Source organism: Malania oleifera, chromosome 1 (assembly GCF_029873635.1).
Source record: "Malania oleifera isolate guangnan ecotype guangnan chromosome 1, ASM2987363v1, whole genome shotgun sequence".
Classification (NCBI taxonomy): domain Eukaryota; kingdom Viridiplantae; phylum Streptophyta; class Magnoliopsida; order Santalales; family Ximeniaceae; genus Malania; species Malania oleifera.
The window spans coordinates 3,403,090-3,420,415 of NC_080417.1; positions in this window are offsets into that span (position 1 = coordinate 3,403,090).

Below are 17,326 nucleotides of genomic sequence, written 5' to 3' on the forward strand. Positions count from 1 at the left end.
TTGATGTGAGACTAGGTGACCTTGTGTAGTTGCGTATGGAGCAATGTAATCACTGTGGGCCTTGGTCGTCGCCGCGTAATTGCGTATGTAGCAATGTAATCGCTATGAGACGAGGTGACCTTGTGTAGTTGCGTGTGACGAAACTGACCGTATGTTTTGGGTATCGTATGTACTGGAATGGTTTTTATGAAAATACTGAAACTGTATGAAACTGTATGTATATGTATGGAACTATATGTATATGTATGAATATGAAAATGTTTCGAACTATATCGTATTTTATAGTGTTATGAAGTATGTAAAATAACACTGGTATGTCACACACTGATATAACTTGCTTTCTTCCTTACTGAGAGGTGTCTCACCCCGACTGTACGTACAATATTTTTCAGGTCCTTCAGGTAGCCGTAAGTAGCATCCTAGCGTCTGGAAGCAAAGGTGTCGTATCTACTACTAGTATATACTAGGTACTAGTTTTTGGTATCCAGGTTGTCGGGATGGTTTTTGTAGACACCTGGGGTATGCTTTGTATGGGAATGTATATCCTAGTTTGTGTTGACTCAGGTATGATACTGTTTATGGATAAAATATCGTACTCCACTGTGTAATTTGGATGAGTAAGGATGGTTACGTGTATGTATGTAGGCATCCGTGCACCCCTTTGTATTGTATCATGTATGTTTTAAATTGATACAGAGACAGAGTAGGTTACATTTTCACTCTTGGAACCCACTCGCAGGTTCAGGGCGTGACAGCTTGGTATCAGAGCTAACCAGTTTGTTAGGTCTTGTAGACTTAGTTAGGAGTATTGATGTGTACATACCCAAGTATAGGATGTAGGAAATGGGTAGTGTTGGTCGAGGGTTGTTCTGTTGCTAGATCAGGATGTGTTGGTGGTATTCCATGTTTTTCCTAGAATGACGATTCCAGTAAAGGCAAGGCAGACCATTAATGGATTCGTGTCGGTGTGACAGGATAGGCTTAGACCTATGGGAGTAATAGTTGACATGATTAGGTCTATGATTGTGTTAACTGCGTACGATATAGGAATTCTAACCGATTCCTATTCTATTTTCAGAATGGATCCCAAGGAGAATAACTTGGAGAGTGGCTCCGAGGAGACGGCAAGTGATGAGTCTCCTTCTGTATCTCGTGGTTGGGCGAGACAGGTGATCCGAGAGATTGAGCGGAGTGTTAGGAGATGCGAGAGCTCTCCTATAGATGCGTGGTGTACCATCGAGAGGTTCACACGCATGCACCCTCCGACATTCACGGGAGGACCTGATCCGATAGTGGCGAAAGACTGGGTCGAGAAGACCAAGAGGATTTTGAAAGTCCTCCACTGCACTGAGAAGCAAAAGGTCTTGTATGCTACCTTCCAACTGATTGGGGAGGCAGGGCGATGGTGGACAGCGGTGAGTTTGATTGAGAGGCAGAGAGCTAGTCTATCTGGTATGACGTGGGGCCACCTCAAGGAGGTATTTTTCGAGAGATACTTTCCGGTCTCCACTTGGGATGCGAAGGTTGATGAATTTTCGGGCCTGACGCAGGGAACTTTGACGGTGCAGAGGTATGCTTTAAGATATATCGAGTTATCTCGATTTGCACCATATTTGGTTCCAAATGAGCACGAGAAGTCTCAGAGGTTTGAGAGGGGTCTGAGGAAAGACATCCGCCGTCTTGTAGGGATGCTACAGATCCGTGAGTTCTTTGTCCTGGTGGATAAAGCCACCATAGTTGAGACCGACCTTCGGGGAGATGAGGTAGTGCAGGTTCAGGGGAAGAGGCCAGTATCTTCTGGTCCTCAGAGTGGTCCTCGGAGGGGATAGTGGAAGAAGAAGAAGAGCTACAGTTTCGGTTATCGGTAGAACACCGAGCGACTGAGTTCTTAGGGGGATCCATCCTCCACACCGTGCGCTAAGTGCCGTAAATGGCACGATGACGAATATTAGCCATTATAGGGTGTCTGCTACAACTGTGGCAAGTCGGGCTACATGGCGAAGAGTTGTCAGGAACAGAGGAAGATTATGCCTGCACAGAGCATGAACCGTGCGAGTAATCAGGTGCCTCGGGTGAATCTCTAGGAAACCATGGCTCCGCGAGAGTATATTCACTTACTCCAGCAAATGCGGAACAGCTGGGAACGTGGTGACAGGTACCATGTTATTGCTTTCGAATAGAGCCGTTGTTTTATTTGATTCGGGGGCAACCCATTCGTTCATATCTTCTAGTTTTGTGAAGTTGTGTGAGGTGGAAACCTGTGTGATGAATGAGATGTTGTCTGTGACTACGCCGAATGGGAGTATAACGATCTGTAGTAAGATGTTAGGAAACTGCCCAGTTGTGATTCAGGAGAGACTACTATCGGCAAATCTTGTAGTGTATGACATGTCGGGTTTCAACGTCGTACTAGGAATGGATTGGTTGTTCTCGAGTTATGTGGTGATTGACTATCGGAAGAAGGTGGTAGCTTTCAGATCTCCTAGGGAGCAGGAGTATGAATTCGTGTGATTGTGTGTGTGTCCGGTGCCACAGATTCTGTCAGCACTACAGGCGAGGAGGTTACTCTTGGATGGGTGTTAGGGGTACCTAACCTGCGTAAAGGAAATGTCGAGGGATGAGTTGAGACTCGAGGATATTTGGGTAGTCAACGAGTTTCCGGATGTGTTTCTAGATGACTTACCTGGTTTACCACCTGATCGGGAGGTGGAGTTTGCGATAGAGTTGCTGACCGGCAAGGCACCGATCTCTAAAGCTCCGTACCGGATGGCTCCAGCAGAACTTCGAAAGTTAAAGGAGCAGCTACAAGAACTACTGGACTAGGGTTTCATTCAATCTAGTGTTTCACCCTAGGGAGCTCCAGTATTGTTTGTGAAGAAGAAGGATGGGTCGATGCGAACGTGTATTGATTACCATGAGATTAACAAGGTGACTGTGAAAAATCGCTTTCCTTTACCTCGTATAGATGATCTCTTTGACCAGTTGCAGGAGACACAAGTCTTTTCAAAGATCGACTTGCGGTCAGGATATCATTAGGTAAGGGTTAGAGCGGAAGATGTAGCGAAGACTGCTTTTCGAACCAGATATGACCACTATGAGTTCTTAGTTATGTCGTTCGGGTTAACCAATGCTCTGGCAGTATTTATGGATCTGATGAACAGGGTGTTTCATGAGTACCTAGACTAGTTCGTAGTGGTGTTCATCAATGACATTCTGGTATACTCGAGGAGTCCGGAAGAACATGAAAACCATTTTAGGTTGGTGCTACAAATTCTGTAAGAGAAGAAGCTGTATGCTAAGCTGAAGAAGTGTGAGTTCTAGTTGAATCAGGTTGCGTTCTTAGGCCATGTGGTGTCTAAGGGAGGTATCTATGTTGATCCTAGGAAGATCGAAGTTGTGGTCAGCTAGGTTAGACTGAAGAGTGTACAGGAGGTTCGAAGTTTTCTAGGACTGGCGGGTTACTATCATCGGTTCGTGGAGGGTTTCTCTAAATTATCTGGACCTCTGACACGATTGACTAAGAAGGGGGTGAAGTTTGACTGGACTAGTGACTGTGAGCAGTGCTTTCTTGAGTTGAAACACCGACTGGTTACTGCTCTAGTATTGACCATTCCTTCAGGGAATGGAGGCTATAGTGACGCGTCCCTGAAGGGTTTGGGATGTAGGCTTATGCAACAGGGTAAGGTGGTAGCTTATGCTTCTCGGCAACTTAAGGAGTATGAGAAGAATTACCTTACGCTTGACCTAGAGTTAGCTACTGTTGTTCATGCCTTGAAGATCTGGTGACACTACCTGTACGGTGTTCAATGTGAGATTTTCACTCATCACAAAAGTTTCAGGTACTTTTTCATGCAGAAGGAGCTGAATATGAGGCAAAGGTAGTGGCTAAAGTTGATTAAGAACTACGATTGCACGATCAGTTATCACCTGGGAAAGGCTAATATGGTAGCAGATGCGTTGAGTCGGAAGTCAGAGCATGCAGCAGTAACTGCAGTTGTAGCTCAGCATCATATTAAACTGGATTTGGAAAGCCTTGGCATGGAGTTGGTGTCTGGTGAACATCAGGCTTGCGTTGCAAGCTTGGTGATCCAGCCGACCTTGTTTGAGCGTATTAAAGCCACGCAGGCTAGCGATGCGGAGTTAGCTGAGTTTGTGGAGAAAGTGCAGCAGGGTTTGGCTGCAGATTTTAAAATCTCTGACAGAGATGTGTTGAGGTTTGGGAGCACGCTGTGTGTTCCAAATGACGATTGGACCAGAAGGACGATTCTGGAGGAAGCGCATCGTTCTTTGTATACGGTACATCCGGGTAGTATGAAGATGTATCGGGATTTATGCGAGTCCTTCCGGTAGAATGGTATGAAGAGGGATATTGCCCGGTTTGGGGAGCAGTGTCTAACGTGTCAGCAAGTGAAGGTTGAACATCAGAGGCCAGCAGGGCCATTGCAGCCTTTGCCTATTCCGGTGTGGAAATGGGAGCACATTTCCATGGACTTTGTTACTAGATTACCGACAGTGCTTCATGGGCAGAACGCTATTTGGGTGATTGTGGATAGGTTGTTGAAATCTGCTCACTTTGTACCGACGAAGATCAGCTACCCTTTGGGTAGACTAGTGGACCTATATGTGCATGAGATAGTGAGGTCGATGAACGTCAGGTTTTCAGACCTGAACTCGTGCAGCAGGCCTCTGAGAAGGTAGGTTTGATCCGGGAGAGGATTAGATCGGCTTAGAGTCGGTAGAAGAGTTACGAGGATGTTCACCGCCGTGAATTGGAGTTCGAGGTAGGGGGCAAAGTATTCCTTAGAATCGCTCCGATAAAGGGAGTGATGAGATTTGGAAGGAAGAGCAAGTTGAGCCCGAGGTATATCAGATCATTTGAGGTTGAAATGAGGAATAGCTTCCCAAGAGGGGAGGTGAATTGGATTCTTTTATTATTTTAATAATTTTTAGACTTTTGATTAACAACCTAGAAAACATGATATATATGAATGATAATCACACTTAAGAATACTAAAATCTTAAATTTACAAGTCAATCAATGAAATCATGATAATTCAATCACTCAATCAAAATATAAAAACTTTTATTGATTTCCATGAAAACTCATAGTATACACTTTACTTGATCAAGATTTCCGCAGATTAACCAACGTACTCCCTTTTTGGGTTTCCACAAACAATTAATCAAAACGTACTTTCTTAATATCAAGTACCTTTGTTTCTTTCTCAATTTATAACCTGCAACCTGCACTTATAAATCATATAACAATAGCAAGTAAAAATTGTAGAGTAAAGCAGAGAGAAAAACACAAGATTTTTACGAGGTTCGGCTTCAACACAGCCTACGTCCTCGCCTTTGGCAAAACACCAAAGGATTCCACTATATTAGTTCCTTTTACCTGGTGGAACAAAACCTACTTACAACCACTCCTTCTGTTAGGCTAGAGTCCGCCTCTCCAAACAATAATTCCTTGTTTGGTCCAACGACTCAACAACTCTGAATCGTCTAAGAATAATGATGAGAAAATTTTGTGTACAGAAGAAAACTCTCAAAAAAGAGTAAATTAGTACAATGATCAGCTCACTTATACTCCAAGGTAATTCAAATATAAGGAATTTGAAGCTCAATACGTAGTATGAATTACCAAATAATTTTTCAAAGAAAATGAAAGATTCTAATTTTAAAAGTCTTGCTTCAAAGTATAAATCAATAGTAAATCAGAATTTTAAGCACAAGAGAGTTTTAGATCCTTTGAGAAATTTGAATACTTGAAGATCGCTTGATCTAAAAACCTTTGAAAAATTTGCTTGATTTAAAAACTTTGAAGATTGCTGGATCTGAAAACTTTGAAGATTGCTGGATCTGAAAGCTTTTGAGAATTGCTTAATTTCAAAAACCTTTGAATATTACCTCAATGATAAAATCATTTTAAACCTTTGAAGCTTTTGACTATTTATAGATGTTTTAGAAGCCACCCATTACTCCCAAAGATTTCTAAAAATCATTTCCAAATATTTTGAAATAAATATGTTCAAAAACGTGGTTTAAAAAATCTTCCCGTTGAGAGAATTAATGCCAACGTTCGAGTGGCAGTCGCCTGTCACAGAGCACTCTCTCAATACAGAATGCTGGCAGTCGCCTGCTAAAACCAAGGCAGTCGCCTAGCTTGTTCACGCAGGCGCCTGGAAGGTTAGGCAGTTGCCTGTCTAGCTACTGACTTTTTGAAAAATAATTTTCTTAATGTGGCAGTCGCCTGGCCCTTCCATATTTCAAAAAAGTTTTTCTTTTCTCAAACCCTTTCTTTTTATTGATTTAAGAAATATTCTTTAGAGTATACATATAAAAACATATTTTTGAATTTTTATGAGCTTCAAACCACTTTTTATTTGAGATTAACTTTGAAATACTTACATTTAGAGTATCCTAAAAAATATAATTCTTTTAGTCTTCAATCTTGTTCTTCCATCAACTTTGTGATTTCAATCTTTCCTTTGTGCTTTTCTCAGTGTAGCTTTGTCCTTTAAGCTCTTTTATAATCCATAAGCTTTCCTTTGTGTTCTTCAAGGATTCTTTATAATCCATAAACTTCCTTATGCACTTGAGCTTTGTTACTTTCCTGAAAAACTTTTACTTAAAACATATTAAGTATATCATTGATTTGTTATCATCAAAATAAGAATCTGTCAAAACACTATTTTATGTATATGTACTTATTTACGTGTACAAACAGTGTTATCCTATTTATCCTATGAAATTCCATTTTGACTAGGCCAACCTCAAGCGAGCGACTGAGCCGCAATGGTCTCTGAGCACTCGCTAAGACAAGGTCTTTCTTAGGCATCAAATATGGAATCAAAGATCCTACAGAAAAACACTTCTGTATTGATATTAACTAAATGGCCATTTTATTATTATTATGCTTTAATCGTATATATATATATATATATATATATATATATATATTTTTGGGTCATCACACGCAGAGTTCCTAACTCAACATCCTGAAAACAATATCTCCCAAAACAAAACATCAGTATTTCCTTACTTATAACATTTCTAACAACTACAAGGAAGATCTAATCTGAATAAAATGTCTTATCCTGAATTTGGAATGAATTTCAAATCAACTTTCCTCATGATCTGCTTTGATAGACTTGTAAAGAACTTTGCCAGGAGCGTCGTGGTGGCCTCAGATCTTCAATCTGACGAGAAATGGGGTCAGGATCGAAAAAAGAAGGGGAGGGGGTCGTAGGAGAGAGAGAGAGAGAGAGAGAGAGAGAGAAGATTTGATTAAAAATATGAGTTTCAGCTATTTATGGGGCTAGATTCGTCGACGAGACACGTCATCTCGTCGACAAGTCCTTAAGTAATTTTGTTGACGAACCCTACCTCCTCGTCGATGAAATTCAGATTGCCTAAAAACCCTATCTCGGTATCTTCTCGTCGACGAGGTGTGGCTTCGTTGACGAGGCCTACTTATGCGCTCATCGACGAACTCCATGTGTTCGTCGATGAGGCCCTGTGTAAGAATTTTCAAGTTATTATATTTAAAGTGCAATGTCATCGACAAAGCCTGCTGCCTCCTTCTGTTTCTGTTTCCATTTCCCTCTCTCTTTATTATTTAAATACCATTACTCTTCGGGTTGTTACACAAGGAGTACAAGAAGAACTACCCTACGCATGACTTGGAGTTAGCAGCTATTGTTTTTGCATTAAAGATTTGGCGGCACTACCTATACAATGAAAGGTGTGAGATCTTTACAGATCATAAGAGTCTCAAATAATTCTTCACCCAAAAGGAGTTGAATATAAGGTAACGCAGATGGCTTGAGCTGATTAAGTGTGACACCCCGAAACCCGCCAAGTGGGGCCTGGGTGCCACGTGTTCCAATCACCTATATCTGATACCATAATTAACATGCATGTAGCGGCACATAAATAAATAACCTTAAATAAATACCATAAATCTATATAACAACCCAAAAACGAATACTACACCATCCAAATATCCATATCCACAACCAGCATTTAAAACATAACCCAGTACAAATATATATCAGTATCTCACAATACCCTAAAAAGAAACCAACAAAAACAGTCCCAGCCTAGACCTTCAAACCCGGTCTCCAAAAGAACCTGAAAAATTGTTAATCCACTAGGGTGAGACACTTCTCAGTAAGGGTAGAATAAATTATAACAGTGTGTAACACATGAGTTTTAATATTTATATATCAAAATAAACTATTTCTCATATAACATTAATAACAACTGAGAAAACGTATCATTAATAACATCACTGACATCTAATATCACACACACATCCAATATACACAAGTACATAATTTTTATGTAGGTGAAAGTCCCCAAGGATAGGGAAGATTACCCGCCTATACAAGTAGCTTCCCTCTTCTCTGACGCTAAAAACTACCTACCAGAGCACTCACCTTACTTAGTAAGTCCTCAGGTGAAGAATTACCTCGCCACCAATACACACATCTTTATTATTTTAAAGGCAAAGGTTTCCGAGGATCGAGATGTCTACCCGACCATACAAGTAGTATCCCTTTACACTGATACTAAGAAACTACCTAACAGAGCACTCGCCTTTCTCAGTAAGCCCCCGGTGGTATGTTTACCTCGCGGCATGCACACACATCCATTCACAATATGCTATACCATTATTTTTATGTTATAATTAAATTCACATGCGCATAACACATCCACATAGGAATCATGCATCTCATACTTCATCTTCCAATGTCCTCAGTACATAGCCCACACAGAGCAATTGCGTACATGTCAGTACGTGGCCCACATAGGCACCTGCGTACTTCTTATCTACACATGGCCCACAAAGGCACCACTACCCACACAGGGTACACAACATGGCCCACACAGGTGCCACCATCCACACAGGATGCATAACATGGCCCGCACAGGCGCCATTATCCACACAGGATATAACGTGGCCCACACAGACACCACTCCAGCTTCCACGACACGTGGCCCACACAGGCACCTCTATTCACCAGTATCCAATCCCCATGACCTACCCGTCGTACATTAGTAGAACAAGCTCCTCGACCTGCCAACGTCATATCATGATTTATATCTAGGCAATATAACAACCTCCTCATGCCAACGTTATATTGAGATGCATACGAATAACCACACCAATTAATTCACACAAACGCATGTATGCATTTCCATATAGGAATCCAACAGATCAATTCATTTCCCACACAGTATTCCAATACATCTATACATTTCCACACAAGAGTCAAACATAACAATTCATTAATCATGTCATAATCATCCCAAACACCCCCACATGCAAACCCAAATGCCACAGTAATTCATATTCAATTTATTAGGAAAAATTACTCCCATATCACACAAATTTAATATGATATGCAATTATCCCAAATATAAACCTTAAACAATATCATCATTTTCTAGTACTCAGACGGTTCTAAAAATTATATAAATAAATAATAAATTTCATACACTCGTAAATAACAGGTTCACCTTAATAAAATACTGATATAATTTTATTCCCCTTTACTTGATTTCCTGAACCACGCCTGCAGGGTTCCCAAAATTATACATGCGGCGCTCACCCGAACCCTGATTCAATCAAATTAACCCCAATAAACTATTATTTTTACCTTTCCTAATTTACATTAATTAAATAACAATTAATTTCTAAATAACTCATTTATCCTAGTTTTGGGGCTATTTCCACAACGACCCCACGAGAAATCTTGTCACGCCCGAAATCCGTAAGTGGGTCCCAGGTGTGAATTTAAGTAACCTAACCAAACTCTGTATCAATTTAACATACATGATGCAATACAAATAAGAGAGTCCGACCCCGTGGGGTAGACGGTTGCCCTATATACAAACACATACCAATCCATAATCATCAGATACGCAACGAAATACGGTCTTTTATACATAAACAAGATCATACCAGAGTCTATACAAACTAAGACATACATTCCCATAATTACAACACATATCCCAGGTGTCTACAAAACTATCCGGACAACTTGGATACCAAAACTCGTACCTAAAAGGTACTAGCAGTAGCTATAACACCCCTTGCTTCCAGACGGTAGGATGCTACTTATCGCTACAAGAAGGACCTGAAAACATTGTACGTATAGTCAGGGTGAGACACCTCTTAGTAAGGAAGAAAACAGTTTATATCAGTGTGTGACATACCAGTGTAATTTTGCATACTTCATAACACTATACATACGATACAGTTTGAAACAATTCGTACAGTTTCATACAATTCCATACAGTTCCAGTATTTTTAGAAAACTATTCCAGTTCATACGATACCCAAAACATACATACATACGGTCAGTGTCGTCACACTAATTCGCAACTACACAAGGTTACCTCGTCTCACACCGATTACATTGCTTCATACGCAACTACATAAGGTCACCTAGTCTCACAGCGATTACATTGCTACACACGTAACTACGAAGCGATGACCTAGGCCCACAGTGATTACATTGCCACATACGCAACTACACAAGGTCACCTAGTCTCACCAAGATTACTTTTCCAAATGCACAACTACCCTGTGACGACTCAAGCCCACAGTGATTACATTGCTACATACGGTGTAGAACACACTCTTTGGTGACCAGCCGAAACATACTGGTAATATTTCACACCCCGCATGTAGAGCCGGCCACTCTCGCCCACAGTAGTTAACCGATACATGGCTGTTTTACAAATCCCTGGAATTATTTTGGAACTCACGTTCCTATACATTTCAGCGTACGGTAATTAGCCGCCACATAACTGTTTTACAAATACCTAAAACAAATACATACACCCATACATACCACACTTATTTGGTTTACGACAAATCATATCAATTACAATTTCAAGTATATAGTTTATGCAAATATGGATTACGGTCACCTCAATAATACAATTTTAACGAAAACAACAGATTTTCAAACAAATTAGAGATGATACCCGAAATCCCCAATTTTCTCAAAAACTGTAACTCGAAAATCCTGCATTTTTACCTAATAGATTTCCCCAAATAAGTTACCAGAACATACATACAATCGTAGCCTACAGGCTTACCGATCCTGATTTCGAAAATGAACTGATATAAACAAAATCCCCTTACCTTAACTCGAATTCCAATTATGAACTTTATGGTCCCCAAAACTACGAACCGAGACTCCAAAACCTACAAACCACAGTACAGCACATGCTAACAATCCGTACTACTACACATATACTGAATCAGAAATGAAAATCGAGTCTTACCTCGATTTTAGCTCGAAACCCGAAATCGCTTGAAATAAGATTCTGATCCACTAGAAATGTAGAGAATCCTTCACTGATCCTCGTAATAACTTTGGATTTACGAACCGGGCAACGATCGGCAAACAAAGCTAGAGAGAGAGAGTGTAGGGAGAGTTCTAGAGAGAGAGTATTTAGGGAAACTTAGCCACAAAGCAACTAAAAATATCTTTTATAGGCCTTTGACCCGAGTGGATTCATCCACGAATTGGTGTCTTCGTCGATGAATTCTCCACTAGCTTTGTCAACGAATTTTTGGCCTCGTCGACAAATCAGATATTTCCATTTTTCCTGGACCTCTTGGCATTTACTCGTCGACGAACTTCTGGATTTCGTCGACGAATTCTTTACTAACTTCGTCAACAAATCATAGCCTCGTCGACAAAATCTGTGAATTCCATTTTTACCCCTCTTTTACATAATAACCCACATCTCACGCTTCGGGTTCTTACAATCTCTCCTCCTTACAAAAATTTCGTCCTTGATATTTGCAATCTCTCATTACAAACACATTCATACTACTACATACATACTCACAAAACTAGCTGTCACGACACATACATACATACTCTAGAAAATACAGCGGCCATTTATGCACAGCCCCGTTACGATACATACATACATACTCTAGAGAATACGACGGCCATTTATATGCAGCCTCGTTACGATACATACATACATTTCCTCCCTTATGGTGGAGGAATACCGTGGTTACATATATACATGGCCTCCGAAGTTTACAATACAATAGGATTCTCCAAGAGACTAACCACCAAATACAATACGATAACAGAGTATTATATACATACATACATACATACATACTTATACCACACTATTATCCAAATACTACTCCAAACAATTGTGGATACTTCCGGCGTGTTTCTATTTCCAGTTCCCAAAAAGCTTCCTCGACCTCGTGGTTCTGCCACAATACCTTCACTAACGGTATCTCTTTGGTATGAAGCTTCTAAACTTTACGGTCCAGAACCTGAACAGGCATCTCCTCATATGCTAAAGTATCCTCGACTTCCAACTCATCATAACTAATAACATGAGATGGATCCAACACGTACCTTCTCAGCATGGATACGTGAAACACATCGTGGACCCTCGAGAGTACTGGGGCGTAGTGCAACTTTGTAGGCTACTGGACCCACTCACTTAATGACCTCAAATGGTCTGATAAACCTTGAGCTTAACTTACCCTTCCTTCCAAATCTCATCACTCCCTTCATCGGAGCGATTCTAAGGAATACTTTACCCCCTACCTCGAACTCCAACTCACGGCGGCGAACATCCGCATAACTCTTCTGCTGACTCTGAGCCGATCTAATCCTCTCCCGGATCAAACCTACCTTCTCAGATTCATGCTGTACAAGTTCAGGTCCGAAAACCTGTCGTTCACCGACCTCATCCGAATACAAAGGAGATCGACACCTCTGACCATACAAAGCCTCGAACGGTGCCATCCCTATACTAGCCTAGAAGTTGTTGTTATAGGCAAACTCCACTAGTGGCAGAAACTGAATCCAAATACCACCGAAGTCTAATACACAAGCCCGTAACATATCTTCCAAGATTTGTATCGTTCTCTCTGACTGTCCATCAGTGTGGGGGTGGAACGTTGTACTGAAAGTAAGCTTCGTCCCCAATGCTTCCTGCAAGCTCTTCCAAAATCGACAAGTAAACCTCGGATCTCGATCTAAAACAATGGACACCGGCACCCCGTGCATTCTCACAATCTCATGCACGTACATATCAGCTAGCTTACTCAAAGGGTAGCTAACCTTCGTCGGTACAAAATGAGCAGATTTCGTCAACCTGTACCCAAATAGCATTCTGTCCGTGAAGCACTGTTGGTAATCGGGTAACAAAATCCATGGAAATGTGCTCCCATTTCCACACTGGAATAGGCAAAGGCTGCAACGGCCTTGCCAGCCTCTGATGTTCAACTTTCACCTGCTGACACGTCAAACACTGTTCCACAAACCGGGCAATATCCCTCTTCATACCACTCCACCACAGTACAGTACATGCTTACAATCCGTACTACTACACATATACTAAATCAGAAATGAAAATTGAGTCTTACCTCGATTTTAGCTCGAAATCCAAAATCGCTTGAAATGAGATTTTGATCCGCTAGAAACGTAGAGAATCTTTCACTGATCCTCGTAGTAACTTTGGATTTACGAACCGAGCAACGATTGGCAAATAAAGCTAGAGAGAGAGAGTGTAGGGAGAGTTCTAGAGAGAGAGAGAGAGTATTTAGGGAAACTTAGCCCCGAAACAACTAAAAAAATCTTTTATAGGAATTTGACCCGAGTGGATTCGTCGACGAATTGGTGTCTTCGTCAACGAATTCTCCACTAGCTTCGTCGACGAATTTTTGGCCTCGTCAACAAATAAGATATTTCCATTTTTCCTGGACCTCTCGGCATTTACTCGTTGACGAGCTTCTGAATTTCTTCGACGAATTCTTCACTAACTTCATCGATGAATCATGGCCTCATCGACGAAATCTGTAGAATTCCATTTTTACCCCTCTTTTACATAATAACCCACATCTCATGGTTTGGGTTCTTACAAATCTGCTCCGCAAGACCTGTAGAGAATCTTCCCTAGATTCTCATGGTGGTGTCTAATCACCCATTTGGCTTAAAATTTAAGAAAAATTGAGACAAGAATGAGAATTTGCCTTACCCCAAGAGATATGCCCACATTGCTCCTACGACAAATCCACTTCGGTAGATATGTCGGTGGTGGACAATGGAGTCTAGTGGTATTTTCGGATTTTCAATTGGGCAAGAATCCGCCACGAAATCGTAGAGAGAGGAAGAGTGGAGAGCGTGAGCTGAGAGAGTTTTTTTTTTTTTTTTTCCTTTCTTTTTCCCTTCTGTTCCTCCATTGTGAACCTTTTTTTTTTCTTTCCTTTATCATTTACTTTAAACTTTATTATATAATATATATATATATATATATATATATATATATATCCACAATCCTTAAATTTTTTAATTTAATTAATTTTCTTAATAATAATTAATTAATAATAATAATAATTTTTTTAATTAATTTTTTTTGGGTTGTTACATTAAGGACTACGACTACACCATTAGTTACCATCCAGGAAAAGCAAAGGAGGTAGTTGATGCATTGAGTCAGAGGTCAATGGGTGCATCGATTTCAGTAGTTGTTGTACAACATCAGATCGTGATGGATCTAGAGAAGTTGGGAGTAGAGTTGGTGGATAGGGATCCACAGGCGTTCATTGCCAGTTTAGTTATTCAGCTAACCTTATAGGAAAGAATCAAAACTGCTCAGATGAGAGACATAGAGTTAATGAAAATCGTAGAGAAGGTGCAGAGTGAGCTGCAGACGAAGGCAAAGATTAAGATGCCGATTCTGGAGGAAGCTCATCGCTCTCTCTATACTGTTCATTCAGGGAGTATGAAGATGTATAGAGATTTCCGGGAATCACTCTAGTGGAGTAACATGAAGAAGGAAATTCTTAGATTTAAGGAGCAATGTCTGACATGTCATTAGGTTAAGGCAGAGCACCACAGGCCAGCAAGACCACTTTAGCCACTTGACATTCCCAAGTGGAAGTGGGAGCATATCTCGATGGATTTTGTAACGGGGTTACCTGCAGCGGTGCATGGACATAATGCCATCTAGGTTATAATGGATCGGCTAACAAAGACTGCACACTTCATTCCCATCAGAGTTAGCTATTCCATGAATAGGCTAGCAGAGCTATATATGCAGGAGATTGTAGAACTCCATGGCATCCTAATTTCTATCGTTTCAGATTAAGACCCACGATTTACCTCTCATTTCTAGAAGAGTTTGCAGGATGCTTTGGGTTTGTAGCTCACAATCAGTACCTCATTTCACCCGCAAATAAATGGACAATCCTAAATGTAACGACCTGCTTCATTTTCATACATTTTTTTCCTTAATATAATTAAAATCACAATAACGAATTCAGCAGATCATAATTCACCTGAACCCGTGGGTACTAGGGATATATCATAAACATATTGCGGAAGCCTAAGTAGTAGGAAACATAAAATCATAAATAACTCATAATACCATATACAATACCATCCATCACAATATCAGAGTTACTATATCCACTGTAATCACATGTGTAAACCACCTAAAAGAGTCCAAGGGTCACTTCCCACAAAAATCCATCTGACCCTATCACAAAATACATACCCTTCAGAGAGGGAAGTTCAGCCGTAACTATCTCAGTGAAGCTTTATTCACTCTCCTATCTGGGGCTCCTAAAATGTTTATGAAATTTTGGGGTGAGACACCTCTCAGTAAGGGAAATAAACTAATACTAGTGTGTGACAACATGAGTTTATCCGTGTTATATAAAAGCATATATAAGAATTTCTAGCAAATATATCTGTAACATTTCTAGGAAAACATGTATAATCATAGCATAGCAGAACATACTGGATTTTATAGCTTACTATGACATGTTTTTCAAAATATAATATTTCGCTTCTTACTCACTGTAATTTTTAAAGGGAAAATATGATGCTTTGGAACTATCGTTCAAGGTTTCACCATATTACCATGCATTGCATTTTCTAATACATTTAGGATCCATATGGTTGTTCTTTCTTGTTAAAATATGAAATGTTCTATGCTTAATTGTTTATTAGAAAATCCTAAGCTTGCTTGACCTTATGTTAAAATTATTTAGTAAGCATAAGTCCCCCGTGCTTATTGATAATATCAAGGGGGCAATTTTTTTTGAAAATAAAATTTTTTTTAGCAAGAAATGAATTTATAAAAGATATATCTTTTCTCTTGCTTTAAGCTCAACAAAGCATTCATGACATATGCTATTTGTAATTTTCTAAAAATCAATTTTTGTCATTGATTTTAAAAATTGAAGGGCTTTGTTGCTTTTAAATGGTTTTCTTTTCAAAGAAGAAATTTTTTAGCCCTTTTACTGATGACAAAAAGGGGAGAAGATTAAAGAGCAAAATTATATTTCGTTTATAACTGTATTCTCCTGGTTATGTATCTCAAAATTTGGAAAATGATAGGCATGATATTGTTTGCAAAACTAGAATTATCTATGTGTATCATGTGACATTGCTTTTAACTGAATATCTTTTTCAAAGTTTCAAACACAAACTGCACATTGAACTAGATTGAACTTAAAAGCTCAACTGAAAAATTTAGAAGTCTTCTTGTTTGAATGTGCTTGAATTATATTGAATATTTTTTGAAATTATGCATACTGTTAAGGAGAGCCTTCTCAGGCAAACATCATTTTTGTCATCATAAAAAAAAAAGAGATTGTTGATTTTTTGAGTCTAATCCCTATTTTGATTATGACAAATCACAGCATCTAATTTGTGCTTAAGTGAATGAATAGGTCTCTCCTTCTGAAAGCACATATGTTGATGCAATATGGAAGCCTTAAAAGCACTTAACCGACCATATTCTATGGCGTATTCCATGGATTATTGAAGAGCAGAGCTTGAAGACTTTATATTTTTAAGTTGTAATAGTAATTAGATAAAATAATGTTTTACTGATACAAACTATTAATCAATCCATTGAAAAATTGAAGAGGAAAAATAATACACAATAGAGGTGATTGGTTATATGTATGTGGGTGTTGTTTTTTAAATTTTAAATTATATATTTTTTTATAAAAAAGTTGAAGAGATGCACTATTTTTAAAAAAATTAAGTCAATTTTAATGAAATATTAAATAAAAAATTAAAATAAAATAAAATAAAATATATTTTTTAAGAGTACTTAATGGATGCCCGTTTATTAAATGGGTAGATTTGGGTTCATAGGTTATTCACTCGTTAATAAAAGGGTCAACCGAAATTCTATTTATTTAACCCTCGCCCGATCATGACTTGCCCAAATTAACTTAATTCGTCAACCTATCTTTTCAGCCCTAAATTTGAGTGTTAAATTTTTTTGTATTTGA